The following is a 16,559-nucleotide window of genomic DNA, read 5'->3' on the forward strand; positions in this document are numbered from 1 at the left end:
ACATGAATGTTAATGAAATCAGTTCATTTTCATGGGGAAAACACTAGTACACAGAGTCTCTATAGTGGCGGTTCTAGAGACGTTTTCACTGGCGTTTTTCAGTGCCGCCAGTGCTAGGGGCCAGTGGAAATCGCCATTTCCACTGGCGGTTATTCAAGAACCGCCAGTGGAAATAGCATTTCCACTGACGGTTTTCTTAAGCAACCGCCAGTGAAAATAGCATTTTCACTGGCGGTTTTATTAAGAAAACCGCCAGTGGAAATGCTATTTCCACTGGCGGTTTGTTTTATTTAGCCGCCAGTAGAAAGGTTTCCCGCCTTTTTTTAAATTTTCGTACTGAAATTTATATATTTACACACACAAACATATATATATATATATATATATTGATATTGATAAACATGTAGTATTGATATTAAAAGCAACATGGAATTAAATTCTATCATACATTTATATACATCAAAGTCTTGTTTACAACCATGTATGCATCACACATTATATACATCAAAGTTTTCACTTAAGCTCTAATAACTATCTCGGCTAAGAGATAGTCTACTAATTTCTGTTAGTATTCGAAACTCTGGCAAAGCTAATGTTCCGGAAGCATCGTGATATTTCCCTTCTGCGGGAATGACCTCTTTCAATATGAATGTGCACAGGTCCTCAACTATGCCATACAATGCACCTTCAGTCAAGTTCTCCGGGCTTCCTTGTTGAAATTACTGTAAAGGAAGTTTATAAACATCATCTATTTATACTCAATAATAACACATTTGCATCTTTAATGACATAAATACATACGTGACTGTTGGAACTTGCTCTCGGTCGCAAGGGGATCCAACAAGGGTGAACAGAGATGTCAACAGGGCACACGCGCTAGATGGCTAAAGCTCTGTTAATCTGGCCTCTCACGGGCACTGTGCAGGGGTATTTATAGGTACCTGAGCGCGCAGCGCCTTGAGCTAAGGACGCATGTGCCCTCAGCTACCTAGATTATCCCCAGAATATTCCCATAAAGCGGGGTTACAGACCGTAATTACAGGGATGTCTTTACAAATCAGGCACGTAACGCACGGTGGCCACGCGGGGCCCGTAACGATGGGCCGGATCACACGTGGGCCTCCGAGCTGGACGAGGCTGCACTGTAGGATGCCCTTCGTCGCCAGTCTTCGTCTGGTGCGGTACATGCGAAGGGTGTCCCTGCCTGTTTTGTCTCTGTTAGCTCAGCTGCTGCAGCGAAGGCTTCGAGCGAAGGGTGGCGCCTTTGCCTTCGCCCCAACATTTGCCCTCCGAGGGACCAGTTCGACAAAGTCACCTGGTGCCGAAGACGTCGCTAGATGGCGAAGACGCTGCCCTCGCTCGAAGTGGTCCCGCGGGGGTTTTTGATATGACCGTTTATTGACGGCGTACTGTTGGATTGCGGGTTTCCCAAAGCGTCGCGCCCTGTTGGATTGCGGGTTTCCCGAAGAGCCGCGCCCTGCCTATAAAAGGGGGCGGGGGTCGGCGCTTTTCGAACTTCACCTTCCGCGCTCCGCGAAAACCCTAGCCGCCCTTTCCGCCGTCTTGCTGCTCGTCTGCCCGCCGCGCTCTTGTTCGCCGGAGATCTGGCTCGAGTGAAGCAGTCCGCCCGCCGCCGCCGACGGTACGTAGCGATGCCGTCCTCGTCTTCTTCCGCTGCCGCTACACCGCCGGCCGTTCCCTCGCCGTCGGCCGCCGCCTCGTCTGAGGAGACGCTGAGTAGTTTAATGGCGGAGGAGTTGCGCGCCGGCGATTCTGTTGACTTTGGCGTATCGCGGATGTCGTCGGTCCGCGTGCAAGATATGCAGCGGTTGGGTTACTTCGGCGGCGGAGTTGCTCGAGTCCCAGGGACGGAGGAAGTCCCCGAGCCGGAGGGCGAGTTGGTTGTTTTCGAGGCGTTCTTCGCCGCCGGACTCCGCTTGCCCGCGCACCGATTTGTTGGCGAAGTCCTGCGCAAGTTCAACGTTCAAATACATCAGCTGACGCCGAATGCCATAGTGGCTCTGTCGAAGTACGTCTGGGCGACGACTTCGTACGGCGGACAGCCATCAGTCGAAGTCTTTGCGAAGTATTATTGTTTGCACTGGCAGAAGAGGATGATTGGAGACGAAGTCGCTCAGTTTGGGTCCTGCACATTCACGCCGAAGACCGGCAAAACCACGATGCAGGTAGTCGAGTTGGTTCCTTGCGCCCGCAACAAGTGGGGCAACTGGAATGAATTTTGGTTTTACGTTGCTGAGGGCACCGTCAAAGGCCATGAGGGACTCCCCGTGTCCGAGATGTGCTCTCATTTTTACTCAGCGTACCCGCCCTTTGAAGTGGCGGAGGAGGATGTGGACGAAGGGGCCCTTCGGTGCGCCGCCGGCCTGAGCAGTGGGCGCGACTTGGTTGAAGAATTCGTGGCGTACGGGGTATGGCCCTTGGCGCATGGCTGGGCGTTGGGCGAAGTGTGCCCTCGCCAGATGCCTTTCCGTGGCGGTAGGGTGGTGCGGAGTCCCGCCTTCGCCCTGAATCTGCAAAACCGCGATCCGGCCGCCTTTGTGCGTGAGGCGGAGGATGGGGCGGTGCGGCTCGTTGGACGTTACGTGCCGAGGACAGAGGGCCAGCGCAGCTGGGATATCCGCGGGTCGAATGACCGTTTGAACAGGGTTTTTGAATTGAATCAATTGCCATATGACGGCTACCCTGGTCAAGACGATGTGGACCGCCGTGGGAAGAAACCGGCGGTGGAGACTGGAGACGACCCTGCGCCGGCGTCCGCCCCATCCTCTAAAAAGAGAAAATTAGGTACTGCTATGGGAGGACTTGGGGTTTCTGATGGTTTTGCTAGAGAGTTGATGAGGACGTGCGCGGCCCCGGGGGAAAGGATGTCTTCGCCCGAGCTCCGGGAGTCTTCGGCTCGGATGCTGAGGGTTACCGGGGGTTGTTGGCCTAGGAATGTTCCTATCCCCCGCGCGGCTGGCAGGGACTTTTTTACATCTCGCATGGTTCGTGAGTGGAAAGTGTTTCCTTACGGGCAGAATATTGCTGCTATTGTGTCGGCAGTGATGGACAAGGATTGCCAGGGGGCTGCACAGAAGCGCCAGGCGGCTGTCAGGCTCGTTGAAGCCAGGCCGAAAAGGCAGCGAGGGGCTTCGAAGGCTGCGGGCCCCGGTGGAGGCCGGCCGCCGCTGGCGGCGAAGTCGGGCGTCCCTGCATCTAGCAAGGCGCCGGAGGCAATGGCAGACGCCGGAGGTTCGAAATCGGCGAAGGCGGTGCCGCCGACCGGCGGAGTGGCGGAGGTCGCGAAGGCGGCCCGAGCGTTGCCGTTGTCGGGCAAACGTGTCGCCGACTTCGCCACCGATATTAGTGTGGAGGACTATCTTGGTGGTAAGTCGTTGGCTCTATTTATTTTTTATTTATATTTTTTTTCTTCTTTTTTTTTATTCGTTGGTACGTCGCAGGGTCGGGCGAGGGCCTACTTGCTATGGTTGCGCCTGCCGCGGCGACCACGACGGCTGCCGCAGTGCCGAAGGCGAAGGGCGGGGCTCTTGGCGCCGGAGGCGAGGTGTCTGCCCTCGCGGTTGTCATGGATGAGGCGGGAGCTGCGACCCGCCGGCTGAAGGAGGTGACGGAGGCGCTGAGTCAGGTCCGCTGAGCTGGACTTCGTCCCCCCTTTTTTTTATCGGCTTGCTGGGGCCGCGGTCTTACGATTGCTCTGCAGGTGGCTGACTTCGCCAGCCGCACTGCGTCGGGGGCCCTCACGGCAGCTGTGGCTGCCGAAGTCGAGAGACTTCGGACACAACATGCTGACGCCGTCTGTGAGAAATCGGCCGCCGACAGCAAGTGTCGCAAACTGGCGGACAAGGTGGCCACGCTGGAGGGAGAGAAGGCTGACCTCCGGCGCCAGTTGGCGGGGGAGAGGAGGGAGACCAACGAGGCTCTCGTTAAGGCGCAGGCTGCGCAGGCGGAGGCTAACCTGGCGTGGGCAGAGGGCAATCTTGCCTGGGAGCGTGCCGAGCAGCTGCAGGAGCGGCTCACCGCCTTGGAGAGCCGCGTGGAGAGGGCCGAGGCCATGTCGCGCGCGGAGGCGGAGCGGACGCGCCAGCTGCTTGTAGATACATACCGTGGGCTGGGCGCGGGGACCGGTGATTTCGAAGTGCCGGACCGGGAGCCCGGACTTCGCTGCCTGGAGTGGGTGCAGGAGGAGTTGCAAGCACTCCCCACTGTCGTGGAGGGGTTTATGGCGTATGCCTCCCTGGTCACCTGCGAGGGGGCGATGAACGCGCTCTCTCGCGAAGGGTGCCGGCACTTCGAGGTCTTCGACCAAGCCGATGAAGATTTTGAGCGAGATATCTTTAAGGTTGAGGACCCCGTAGTGAAGGAATCCGCCGGAGCCCTCTACGACCGGATGTGGGGTCTGCATGGTCGCGAGGTGGTCAGGGAGCGGGCCGAGATGGCGAGGGCACAGGTAACGTTTTTGTTTGTTTGGTGTTTGTTGGATGTGGGCTGTGTGTGTGTTTGCTGAATTTTGTGTGTTTTGTCTTAGGCGGCGCGTGGCGAGAGGGTGGACGACTTCGGGGCGTTGAACAGCATGCTGTCTGACCCGGAGCCGACCCCGGCGGAGGCCGTACCTGGGGTCGCCCTGGAGCCGACCCCGGAGACAGCGGAAGACGCGCCGGGTGCCCCTGCATCCACTGCGGCCGGCGAAGACCTGCCCGCGCCGAGTGCTGAAGATCCCGCAGCGGTGGCGGCGGAAACAGCAGCGGAAGCAACGGCGGAGCCAACGGCGGAGGCTCCCGCAACGTCAGGGCCGTCGCAGGTGGCGTAGTGGATGTAGAGGGTTAGGGAACTTTGTATATGTTGCTGAATTTTGGTTGCTGCGCAGGTTCAAGATTTTGGGCCTGCGCACACAACCGCTACTACTAAATTTTTGGCGGCTTCGACCGCGGAAGATGGTAATGAATGTGGTGGATTTGCATCTGAGTGTTTTGATTGTGCTGACTCTGGGAGCTCGGTTGAGTGGACTGAGGAGTCGTCGGAGGAGGACTTGGACTATTTTGCGGCCTTGGATGTGGCTGCGGCGGAGGCTTCGCCGCACGTCGCGGACGCAGGAGATGCGCCAGGTCCTAGCACCGGGCGACGACGACGAAGGGTGATTGCGAAATGTAGAGTTGGTGGGGCGGAGGGGGCTCGGCTTCGTGTGAGTGGGGCTGGCCGGCAGGAACTGTTGTCTTTGCCGGCCCCCGTGAATACAGGTGAAGGGGAACTGTGAAGTCTTTTTGCGGGTGAGGAGCTTAGGATAATGTTATTTAATTATAGGGAGATGGGAATTATTCCTAAGGTTGAGCCGATGTAGAGTGTGGTGCCCTCGCTTGTATATGTAGAGGCTTGTATGATGAAGTTGTGTGCCCTCGCTTGTATACGTAGAGGCTTGTATGATGAAGTTGTGTGCCCTCGCTTGTATACGTGTGCGAAGGCGTTGTGTACCTTGTCTGGTTTGTTTTGTTGTGCTGATGTGATTATAGTTGGTCTTGGCACGGACGGTTTGATGTTGTCATTTCTGCCTTCGCGGATAGTCTTCGCGATAGACTTTGGTTTTTTCGCACTTGTTGTGCTAGTCCGGCTGCACCCTTAGGCGACTTCTGCGCGGATAGTCTTCGCGATAGACTTTGGTTTTTTCGCACTTGTTGTGCTAGTCCGGCTGCACCCTTAGGCGACTTCTGCGCGGATAGTCTTCGCGATAGACTTTGGTTTTTTCGCACTTGTTGTGCTAGTCCGGCTGCACCCTTAGGCGACTTCTGCGCGGATAGTCTTCGCGATAGACTTTGGTTTTTTCGCACTTGTTGTGCTAGTCTGGCTGCACCCTTAGGCGACTTCTGCGCGGATAGTCTTTGCGATAGACTTTGGTTTTTTCGCACTTGTTGTGCTAGTCCGGCTGCACCCTTAGGCGACTTCTGCGCGGATAGTCTTCGCGATAGACTTTGGTTTTTTCGCACTTGTTGTGCTAGTCCGGCTGCACCCTTAGGCGACTTCTGTGCGGATTTGTCGCACGCGAGGGTGGCTAGCGCTTAGCCTCGCGGTGACCTCGTGTTGGTCGAATGTCGAAGACCGTCGTCGCGGTCTTTTTTCGACGTATGTTTTTGCGGGGGATTTTTCACACATATATTACATGGCTCCGCCTCGTTAAAAACCTCACCCCCCGGGAGGAAAAGAGTGCGGGCCGATACAAGATTGTTTTTGCGAATTACAAGGGCGAAATCAGCCCCGAGGAGTCAAACAAAAAATTTACGGAGGTTGTCGATGTTCCAGGAGTGCTCCAGGTCCTCGCCGTTTGGCGTTGTGAGCCTGTAAGCACTGGGGGAAGCTTTTGTCTTGACTATAAAGGGGCCCTCCCACCTGGGCTCCAGCTTGCCCTTGGACTCCGTCCGAGCTGTTCGGACGAGTACGAGGTCCCCCTCGCTGAACTCCCTCGGGATGACTGAGTGGTCGCGCCATGCTTTGGTCTGGGCTTGATATTTGTTTAGGGCCTGTAGGGCGAAGACTCGGTCTCCGTCAATGAGATCCTTTGAAGTTGGCTCGTCCACGTCGGGGACGGCTGACGGGACTGTTCGCGGGGACCCATGCTTTATTTCTTGCGGGGTCATGGCCTCCGATCCGTATAGAAGGCGGAATGGAGTAAACCCGGTCGCCCTGCACTCAGTCGTGTTTAGTGCCCAGACTGCCTCAGGTAACAAATCGGTCCATCTGCCCTTCTTTTCATCAAGGAGCATTTTCTTGATAGCTGTGAAGATTTTCCCGTTGGCGCGTTCCACGACCCCGTTGGACTGCGGATGATAGACTGAGGCGAAGGCAAGCTTGGTGCCAATGGAGAAACAAAAATCTTTGAAGTCTTGGTTGTCAAACTGCTTGCCGTTGTCGACTGTTAGTTCGGACGGTACTCCGAAGCGGCAAACAATGTTCTGCCAGAAGAATTTTTGGGCAGTCTTTGATGTTATTGTAGAGACAGCCCACGCCTCGATCCATTTGGTGAAGTACTCGACAGCGACGAAGGCGAACTTAAGGTTCCCCTGAGCGGTGGGCAGGGGCCCGACGATGTCCAGGCCCCAGCGCTGGAGAGGCCATGTATGGGCGATCAGCTTTGTATACTGCGAGGGGCTGCCTGACCGAGGAGAAAATTTCTGGCAGGCTTCGCAAGATCGTGTGACCCGATTTGCGGCGCAGATCATTGCGGGCCAGTAAAAGCCCTGGCGGATCACCTTAGCAGCTAGGGCCCTTGGCCCTGCGTGTGAGCCGCACGTGCCACTGTGGACTTCACGTAGGATCTGCATGCCTTCGACTTCGGTGACGCACTTAAGCATTGGCTGACTGACCCCTTTTTTGTAGAGTTGGCCTTCAATCAGTGCGAAGTCTCGGCTTCGATGTTTGAGGCGCTTGGCCTCACTGATGTCGGCTGGATGATAATACCCCTGTAGGAACAGGGTTATTGGTGCCCGCCAGTCCTCGGTCATGATAAGGTTGACTATGCGGTGGCCCTCGCTGTCATTGGTTATTTGGAGCCCTTCGGGGCTCCGGACGGCTGGCGTGCCGATGACATGAAAGAACACGTCGGAGGGCAGAGTTTCGCCCCTGGCGGCAGCCTTGGCCAATGCGTCGGCCTCTTCATTCTTGGCCCGATCCACATGCTGCAAGGTGAACCCCTTGAATTGCCTCTCAAGACTTCGAATGGCCGCGAGGTACTGCATGAGCGTGGGGTCCTTTGCTGCATAGTCTTTCTCGACTTGGCCGGCAACTACCTTGGAGTCTGTTTTGATGATGCAGGTGGTGACTCCGAGGGCCCTTAGCTTGCGGAGGACGAGGATGACTGCTTCGTATTCTGCTATATTATTTGTGCATCTGTCGGATTCCAGATTGAAGCTGAGCCGTGCTGCGTATCTGTGCTTGACCCCGACTGTTGAGGTGATGACTGCAGCGACGCCTGCCCCCGCATGGCACCATGTGCCGTCGCAGTGGATCGTCCAAACCTTCTCTGCGGATGGGTCTGGATGTGTTGTTGGCCCCGTCCAGTCGACGACGAAGTCTGCCAGGACTTGAGACTTGATAGCTGTCCTGGGCTCGAAGCAGATGTGGTAGCCGGAGAGTTCGGCCGCCCACTTGGCAATCCTCACCGACGCCTCCGGGTTTCTGAATAATTCGCCGAGTCCCCTGTTTGAGGTGACTCGGACCTTGAATGCTTCGAAGTAATGGCGCAGTTTGCGCGATGACATGACGACTGCGTAGGCAATCTTCTCCAGCTCTGTCATGTTGCACTTAGACGGTGTCAGCACTTCGGAGACATAGTATACGGGGCACTGCCGGACCATGCCCTCGACAGTCTGCTCCTGCACTAGTGCCGCGCTGACCGCATGTGGCGAAGCCGCGACGTAGAGCAGCAGGGGGAGCAAGGGGTTGGGGCTGGTAAGGACGGCCAACTCTGTCAGGTACTGTTTTAATGAGGCGAAGGCCGCCGCCTGCCCTGGTCCCCAGGCGAAGTCCTTTGCACCACGGAGTGTCTTGAGGAAGGGGAGACTTCGCTCGGCGGACCTGGAGATGAATCTGTTGAGAGCGGCCAATCTGCCTGTCAGGCGTTGGACGTCCCTGACGGACTGCGGAGGCGTCATGTCTAGGATGGCCTGAATCTTGGTTGGGTTGGCCTCGATGCCACGGTGTGATACCAGGTAGCCCAATATTTTGCCTTGGCGAACGCCAAAGACGCACTTTTCCGGGTTTAAGCGGAGTTGTGCGTCTCGCATGTTCGCGAATGTTTCGGCGAGGTCGGCGAGGTGGTCCTCCTTGCTCTTGCTGGCGACGACGATGTCGTCCACATATGTGAATATGTTTCTGCCAACTTGCCCCTTGAGCACAGTTTTGGTAAGCCGGGAGAAGGTGGACCCGGCGTTCTTGAGTCCCTCCGGCATTCTGATGAAGCAATATGTGCCGAAGGGTGTTATAAAGCTGGTGCTAGCCTTGTCTTCTTCCTTCATGTATATCTGGTGGTAGCCGGAGAAGCAATCGAGGAGGGACATGACCTCGCATCCGGCCGCGCTATCGACTATTTTGTCGATCCGCGGCAACGGGAAGTTGTCCTTTGGGCAAGCTTTATTGAGACTGGTGAAGTCGATGCACATTCGCCACTTCCCGCTCTTTTTCTGCACCATCACGACATTGGAGAGCCATGTGGGGTAAGCCACCGGCTCGATGAATTTGGCTTCCAGGAGGCGGTGCACTTCTGCCTTGGCGGCCTCCGTTTTCTCGTCGGACATCTTGCGAAGCCGCTGCTTTTTCGGCCGTACCGAAGGGTCGATTCCCAAACTGTGCTCAATTATTGAATGGCTAACCCCGACCAGATCGAGGGCTGACCAGGCGAAGACATCTTTGTTCTTGGTCAGGCAGCAGAGGAGCTTCTCTTCTTCATGCGAAGTAAGGTCTTCGCTGATAATGACTGTCTGCCTGGGCGTGGCCTGGTCGAGGGGGACAATCTTGGTCCCGTCGTTGCTCTGCAGCTGGGCCTTGTCGTGCTGCTTATTGGTTGGGCTGGCAGGCGCGGGGACCTCGCGTTGGGCCATGAGGCAGTGCACGTTTCTTTGACCGGGCACGAAGTCCCGCTCTATGTTGCGCGCAGTCTGTTGATTGCCGAAGACTGTGATGACGCCTGACGGACCTTGTATCTTCATACATAGGTACAGTCCGTGAATGGCTGCTTCGAACTTATTAATGGAGCCCCGGCCGATGATGGCATTGTAAGGATATACCATGTCCACAATGTCGAAGGTTATTTGCTCGCTTCGGGCATTGGGTGCTACACCGAAGGAGAGAGGCAGCTCTATTTTGCCGACGGGGAAGGTGCCCTTGCCACCGAAGCCATACAGCGGATTGTCCGAAGGCTTAAGCAGGCTGTGGCTTATGCCCATGCGACCGAAGGCGTGGAGGAAGATGATGTCCGCCTGACTGCCGTTGTCAACTAGGACTTTGTGCAGGTCCCAGCCTGCAACGCTGCAATTGATAACCATGGCGTCGCAGTGGGGGGCGCTGCGCAGATCGACGTCCCGTGCGTCAAAGGTTAACGGTACGTGGGACCACTTTGTCTGCACGACTGGGCCCGTGACGGTGACATGGTTGATGCTGCGATAATGGTCCCGCTTCTGCCGCTTGGTATCGAAGTCAGTGCTGGACCCCCCAGTTACCATGTGGATGACTCCGCGATATGGTTGATCGGCGAAGTCTTCCTGCTTTGGAGCATGGGGGATGTTTTGATGTTGCTGGTGTGGTGGTGGGGGTGGAGGAGGTACGATTTGTACTTCCTGATGGTGTTGGTAAGCGTGGTGTGGTGGATGCGAGGCGGGAGCGTGGATATATGGTGGAGGGGGTTGCTGGTAATTGTGCGCGACAATTCTGGGGTTGTCGGCTGGCTGCGCCCGTGCCATTCTGTCTCTGGTAGCCTTCGTTTCGGGGCAGTCTTTGGTTTGGTGGGCGCAGTCTTCGCCATGGAAGAGGCAGTAGAATCGGCGCGGCGGCTGCGCACGCCCTCGGCCCCTACCACGAGTGCCATTTCCGCGGCCCTGAGGGGGATATTCCTGGCGGCGAGGGGGGTCAGTAGCGGGATGCTGGTTGGCGATGTTGTGCACTTGCTGCTGGTTGCGGCCGTCTCGACCGGAGTCTGGCTGCGGAGTCCTTGTCCACGTGCGGCTGGACTGTGGAGCATCTTTCGGCTTCCTTTGGGACTCAATCTTGTGCTGGTGGAGCTCTTCGGATCTGGCATACTTTTCAAACAACTAATATAACTCCTGGAGGTTCTTTGGCGGATCTCTGATGCAGTGGCTGTAAAGGACGCCGGCGCGAAGGCCACTGATAGCATAGTGGATGGCAATCTGGTCATCGACTGAGGGCAGCTGTGATTTGAGTGTTAAAAATTTGCGGTTATACTCCCTCAGAGTCTCCTTTTCTAGCTGCTTGCAGAGCGAGAGTTCGGCCAGTGCGTCGGTGTCTGGGCGGTACCCTTGGAAGTTGAGCAGGAACTTGTCCCGGAGACTTCTCCAGGAATCGATGGACAGCGGAGGCAACCTGGTGAACCAGGTGAGTGCCAGGCCCTCGAGGGCGATGATGAAAGACTTCGCCATTGTGGCATCGTCCCCTCCGGAAGATGTAACGGCGACCTGATAACTCATTATGTATTGAGCCGGGTCGGTGCTGCCGTTGTACTTGGGATAGGTCCCTGCCCGGAAGTTAGCTGGCCAAGGCGTCACTTGCAGGTGTGGCGCCAGGGGACTTCGCTCATCGAGATAGTTGACCCCTTGGAATGGCGCGGCGTGCGGGAAGGTGTGGTCGCGCTGGGGGAAACGCGGGTCCTCTGGTTGCGCGCGGTGTTGCAGGGGTGGCCCATGCTGCAGGCCGAGGTGGCCTTCGCGCGTGTCTTCGAGTTGTGCGCGCTGCTGGAGGGGTGCCTCGTGCTGCAGGCCGGGATGGCCTTCGCGCTACATCAGCGCAATCTCCCGCTCGAGTTCTTGGGCCTTCTGCTCTTCGTCGCGTATCATTTGCCGCACTTTGGCTAGTGCGGACACACGCTGGCGCTTGGCCTCCAGTATCTCCTTCTGCCTCTGGAGATTGCGGTTCTTGAGGCGCAGGGCGCGCAGCTGTAGCTGTTCTTCTGCTGAGACGCCGAGGACTTCCCCGTCCTCGGTGAGGTCTGCGCCCTCCGGTGGTGCGAAGCCTGAGGGCAGCTGCGGTTGTCCCTCAGGGTCGCAGGTGCGGAGGGTGTCGTCTTCAGTGGCCTCTTGGTGGGTGGAGTGGGTGAGGGCGAGGGCCTTGCCCTTTCTTGCGGCGAGCAGTGTTGCCTTCGCAGCCTCGTCAGCCTTCGGGTTAGCTCTCTTGGGTGCCATCGCAGGTGGTTTTCTCGTAGCACGAACGGTGGGCGCCAAATTTTGGAACTTGCTCTCGGTCGCAAGGAGATCCAACAAGGGTGAACAGAGATGTCAACAGGGCACACGCGCTAGATGGCTAAAGCTCTGTTAATCTGGCCTCTCACGGGCACTGTGCAGGGGTATTTATAGGTACCTGAACGCGCAGCGCCTTGAGCTAAGGACGCATGTGCCCTCAACTACCTAGATTATCCCCAGAATATTCCCATAAAGCGGGGTTACAGACCGTAATTACAGGGATGTCTTTACAAATCAGGCCCGTAACGCACGGCGGCCACGCGGGGCCCGTAACGATGGGCCGGATCACACGTGGGCCTCCGAGCTGGACGAGGCTGCACTGTGGGATGCCCTTTGTCGCCAGTCTTCGTCTGGTGCGGTACATGCGAAGGGTGTCCCTGCCTATTTTGTCTCTGTTAGCTCAGCTGCTGCAGCGAAGGCTTCGAGCGAAGGGTGGCGCCTTTGCCTTCGCCCCAACAGTGACTATTACTAATAATACCTTGCCAGGGTTCGTGATGTATCGTCCGTTCATTCTCATGAACTCGCACAAGTAGAACCCACATAGGACCGATCCGGGTGGTTGCTTGTGGCACTACATAACGGGAGATTGGTTATTTAGTTGCAACATTGTCCTATGTACGTACATGTATGATATGTATTCATAAATTCACATACTTACCGGCCAGTTATAATGGATGTCTAGTGGCACGCCTTTTTTGGACGTGTCGTACTTTCCACCATGTAGCTTATAAAACCTAAATGCCCTGTGATCTCAAATAGAATCACCATGTTATTCTAGAATTCTCATCGATATAAGTATGCATGCATAGAAAAGGCTTACATCTCTAAGATGCTGAGGAATTTTGAATAGGTCGAAGGCTCGGTGTGCAAGGAGTCGAGCACCAGCACCTTTCCAACCTTAGGATAAATGAAGAAGCATATCCAGTGGTCCCTGTACGAATCAAACTTGTGATACATGTGTATTGAAATTATTAATTTTATTTATGCAAAATCACACTTACTTAAAGTTGTACGGGGCCACTATGGATTCCCTGTCTTGAAATTGAAGCATTGCATGTCCTATGTAGGTGGCGTATCTTGCTTCAAAATCCTTCTTCAGATCCTGGATACACACCTCAATTTCTTCGTCTGTTAGCCCCTGTAATGCTTCGTTGCCTTTTCCAATTCTAAAAGTGTGGTTATCCTCGCATATCTTTATTGGGTTGAGATACCCAACCCTTTTACTGGCACTAGCATTGGGATTGGTACCATAAAGGATCTCCTGCTGATCATGTTGCATTCTGCAACGCACACGTGCATGTCAGATATTGAAAATTTATACAACTCACTAATAATAACACATATATGTGGAGTATGAGTGACACTTACAATGCAAATATGGTTACAAGTTGCACGTCGAGTCTCTGAAGGTTCATCATTAACCACATGTCCTCGAATGTAACAACAGCTTTTTGATTTGAACCAATAAAAGCATGGGCTGGTATATTAACACTGATGGTGTCGATGCCAACTGAAGATGCCCACATGTACCAATCATGCAACCTTTTAATATTAGCCAGGACCTTCCTTAGTTTCTCAAAAGTGAGTAGTGGTCTGCCCAGCACATATTTTTTAGGCACATTTTTATAATCTGCCTTAGTTGGCTTCTTTATCTTTGCGGCCATTGCCTCAGCCTTTTTTGCGGACTCCTCGAGATCGGCCAAATCAACAATGTCTGACGTGAGGCTCCGTCCAATCCCTTTCAAAAAACAAACAGTGCCAGCAGTGGATTTACTCTTCTTTTTCTTATCGAACGGGGACACTAATTTTGGTATAGAAACTTTAGATTTCTTTGATGGTCGTGGAGATGGTTGTGGAGAAGGTGGATCCCTGAAGGGCGATGTATGTGGCGGAGACGGTGGGCCACCATGAGGATGAGGAGAAGGAGGGTCAGAAAGAGGATGAGGAGCAGCATGTGAAGTTTGAGGAGGTGATGATGGATGTACAATAGGAACAACAATTTGAGAAGGCGGAGACGGTTGGGCCTGCGACGAATTCGACCAATCAATCAATTCGACATCCCTTCGAGGCCAAATGATAAAATTCTTGATAGCTTGTCCAAGTGTCTCGATACCTTCGGGCCCAGGGATGTCTAGCATGTCGTCCTCGTATCCTTGGACGACTGTCGTCACTTCTACCCTGCAATATTCTTCTGGAATGTCGTTTCCATGGAACTTGCGTCCTGGGATCGCAAGGCATGTGACTACTTTCTTTGTACGCTGATTGTTAATACCATATCTTATAACTAGTGTGCATGACACAGGCGTTGTGATGTCATCAACTGGATAGCGGACCTTATTTCCCGTTGACGCGATAGAGCTTGGGATGGTCGTACCCTTGGTGGCAGCCGACGTTTGAGCTGCTGGAATTATTTGCATTTGTGGAGTGGTCATCTGTTGAACAGACATCGCACTCGCCATCGCCAATTGTTGCATCAATTCTGGAGGAGGATTCGATAGCATTTCAGACATCAGGCCTTTGAACCCTTTCTTGGCCTCCTCCTTAAAATAATTTGCCATCTCTTCCTTGTATCGATCACGTTTCTTGTACAGACCTTCCCATTGTGGTCTGAATCCTTCCTTCCATCCTTCCTTAGATGAGATTCTTCGTACACGACCAGGATGCTCAGGGTTACCGAGACCAGCCGTTAGAATGTCTTTCTCCCTTTGCGGCTTAAATGTTCCTTTGCTCTGCTTAGCTGCAATTGCATATATGTTTTTTGCCGCTTCTTCGATAGTGGGATCATCAAAAGATACACCAGACTCAGTTTCCCTTGGTTTTCTAGCACGGATCCAATTAGCTGTCCTTTCACCAAGTTGCTCGGACAGCGTCGGCAACCCTGCAGCCTTCTTCTCGGCGTCTTCTTTTCTCCATTTAGGAACCTGATGCTTGTAACCACCTGTGCCAAGGTGGTGGCGGTATTTGTTCTTCTTAGACAGTTCTAAATTTGCCTCACTTAGCGATATGAAATTAGGGCTGCTCCTCTGCTCTAGAAATACTGCCCACTGACCTGCTGAGATTTTATATTTTTTCGTCGGGTCTAGGCCTTTCTTTGCAAACTTTGTATTCATCTCAGACCTCCAGTTTCGGAAATTGATTGCAAACTGCTTCATCGTGTATTTTTTCACGAGTTCTTCTGAACCCCCAGGCAAAACGAACCTCGTTATTAGCTTATTCCACATTTGATTCTTGACATCATCTGATACATCTCTCCACTGTCGGATTGTGATGTCAAGATTATCTCTAACTAAGAACCCAAGTGCATTCCGAAACTTAGGCAGTGCCTCTTCTAGAGCTAGGGGCTGACCATTCGGGCTCACGTCTGTGATTTTATATGTCTTGTCAGGAAACTTGTTTAGCCCCCACTCACCTCTGTTCCGATCGCTCTGCTTCCTTTTCCTTGACCTCTCGGTGGTTGTCTCGGTCGATTCCGGTGCGCCTTGGGTCGGTTCCGGTGCGCCTTGGATCGGTTCCGGTGCGTCTTGGGTCGGTTCCGGTGCGTCTTGGTATCGTGCCGCAGCTTTTTCGAGCATCGCACGAAATTGAGACAAGACCTCCTATTCATGTAATAAAATGCACAAGAAATCATGCATGTGTAATAGACATTATGAAATCAGCTAATTAATTAGGTACACACACGAAATTAAGGATGTGTAATTTACCTCATGTTCTTGTGGATCATAAGTAGGGTCACGTTGCAACTCACGCGCAGCGGCCCTATCTATCCTAGTGGTAGGAAAAGGGTCGCTAGGCGTTTCATATCCTTCACTGCTGGATTCTTCTTGAGCAACACTCTTGTCCATGTGGTCGGGCCCTAATCCTTGGTCCTTGGTTGGAGAACTCCTTGAGCTACATATTAACATAAGCAATAATTAAATTCATATTAACAAATACCCTAACCCTTAACCACTAACACTAACCCTAAGCCCTAACCCTAACCCCTAATATTGTGATACGAATATTATCGAGTTACGTATAGAGAGGGAGAGTCGTATAGGACGTAGAGAGAGAGATGGAGAGTCGTATAGAACGTATACAGAGAGAGAGAGAGGGAGAGAGGAGGAGTCGTATAGGACGTATAGAGAGGGAGAGAGGGAGATGGAGAGTCGTATAGAACGTATAGAGAGAGAGGGAGAGAGGAGGAGTCGTATAGGACGTATAGAGAGGGAGAGAGGGAGATGGAGAGTCGTATAGAACGTATAGAGAGAGAGAGGGAGAGAGGAGGAGTCGTATAGGACGTATAGAGAGGGAGAGAGAGGGAGAGATGGAGAGTCGTATAGAACGTATAGAGAGGGAGAGAGGGAGAGAGGAGGAGTCGTATAGGACGTAGAGAGAGAGATGGAGGAGTCGTATAGAACGTATAGAGAGGTGATGAGAACTCGCTCTGGTCAAGTGGGGTTCTGATGAGTTGCTCTTAATCGAAGCAACGCAAGTGTGTCGTACATCGTCTTCTAATTTCACTAGCTAATAGTACTACAATGGAATACGTTGTTTACTAGAGAGTGGAAGCCAAAAAAACATTTTATACTAGTGAATCTAGTCTACATTTTA

This window comes from Zea mays, chromosome 1 (assembly GCF_902167145.1).
Source record: "Zea mays cultivar B73 chromosome 1, Zm-B73-REFERENCE-NAM-5.0, whole genome shotgun sequence".
In the NCBI taxonomy this organism is placed as follows: domain Eukaryota; kingdom Viridiplantae; phylum Streptophyta; class Magnoliopsida; order Poales; family Poaceae; genus Zea; species Zea mays.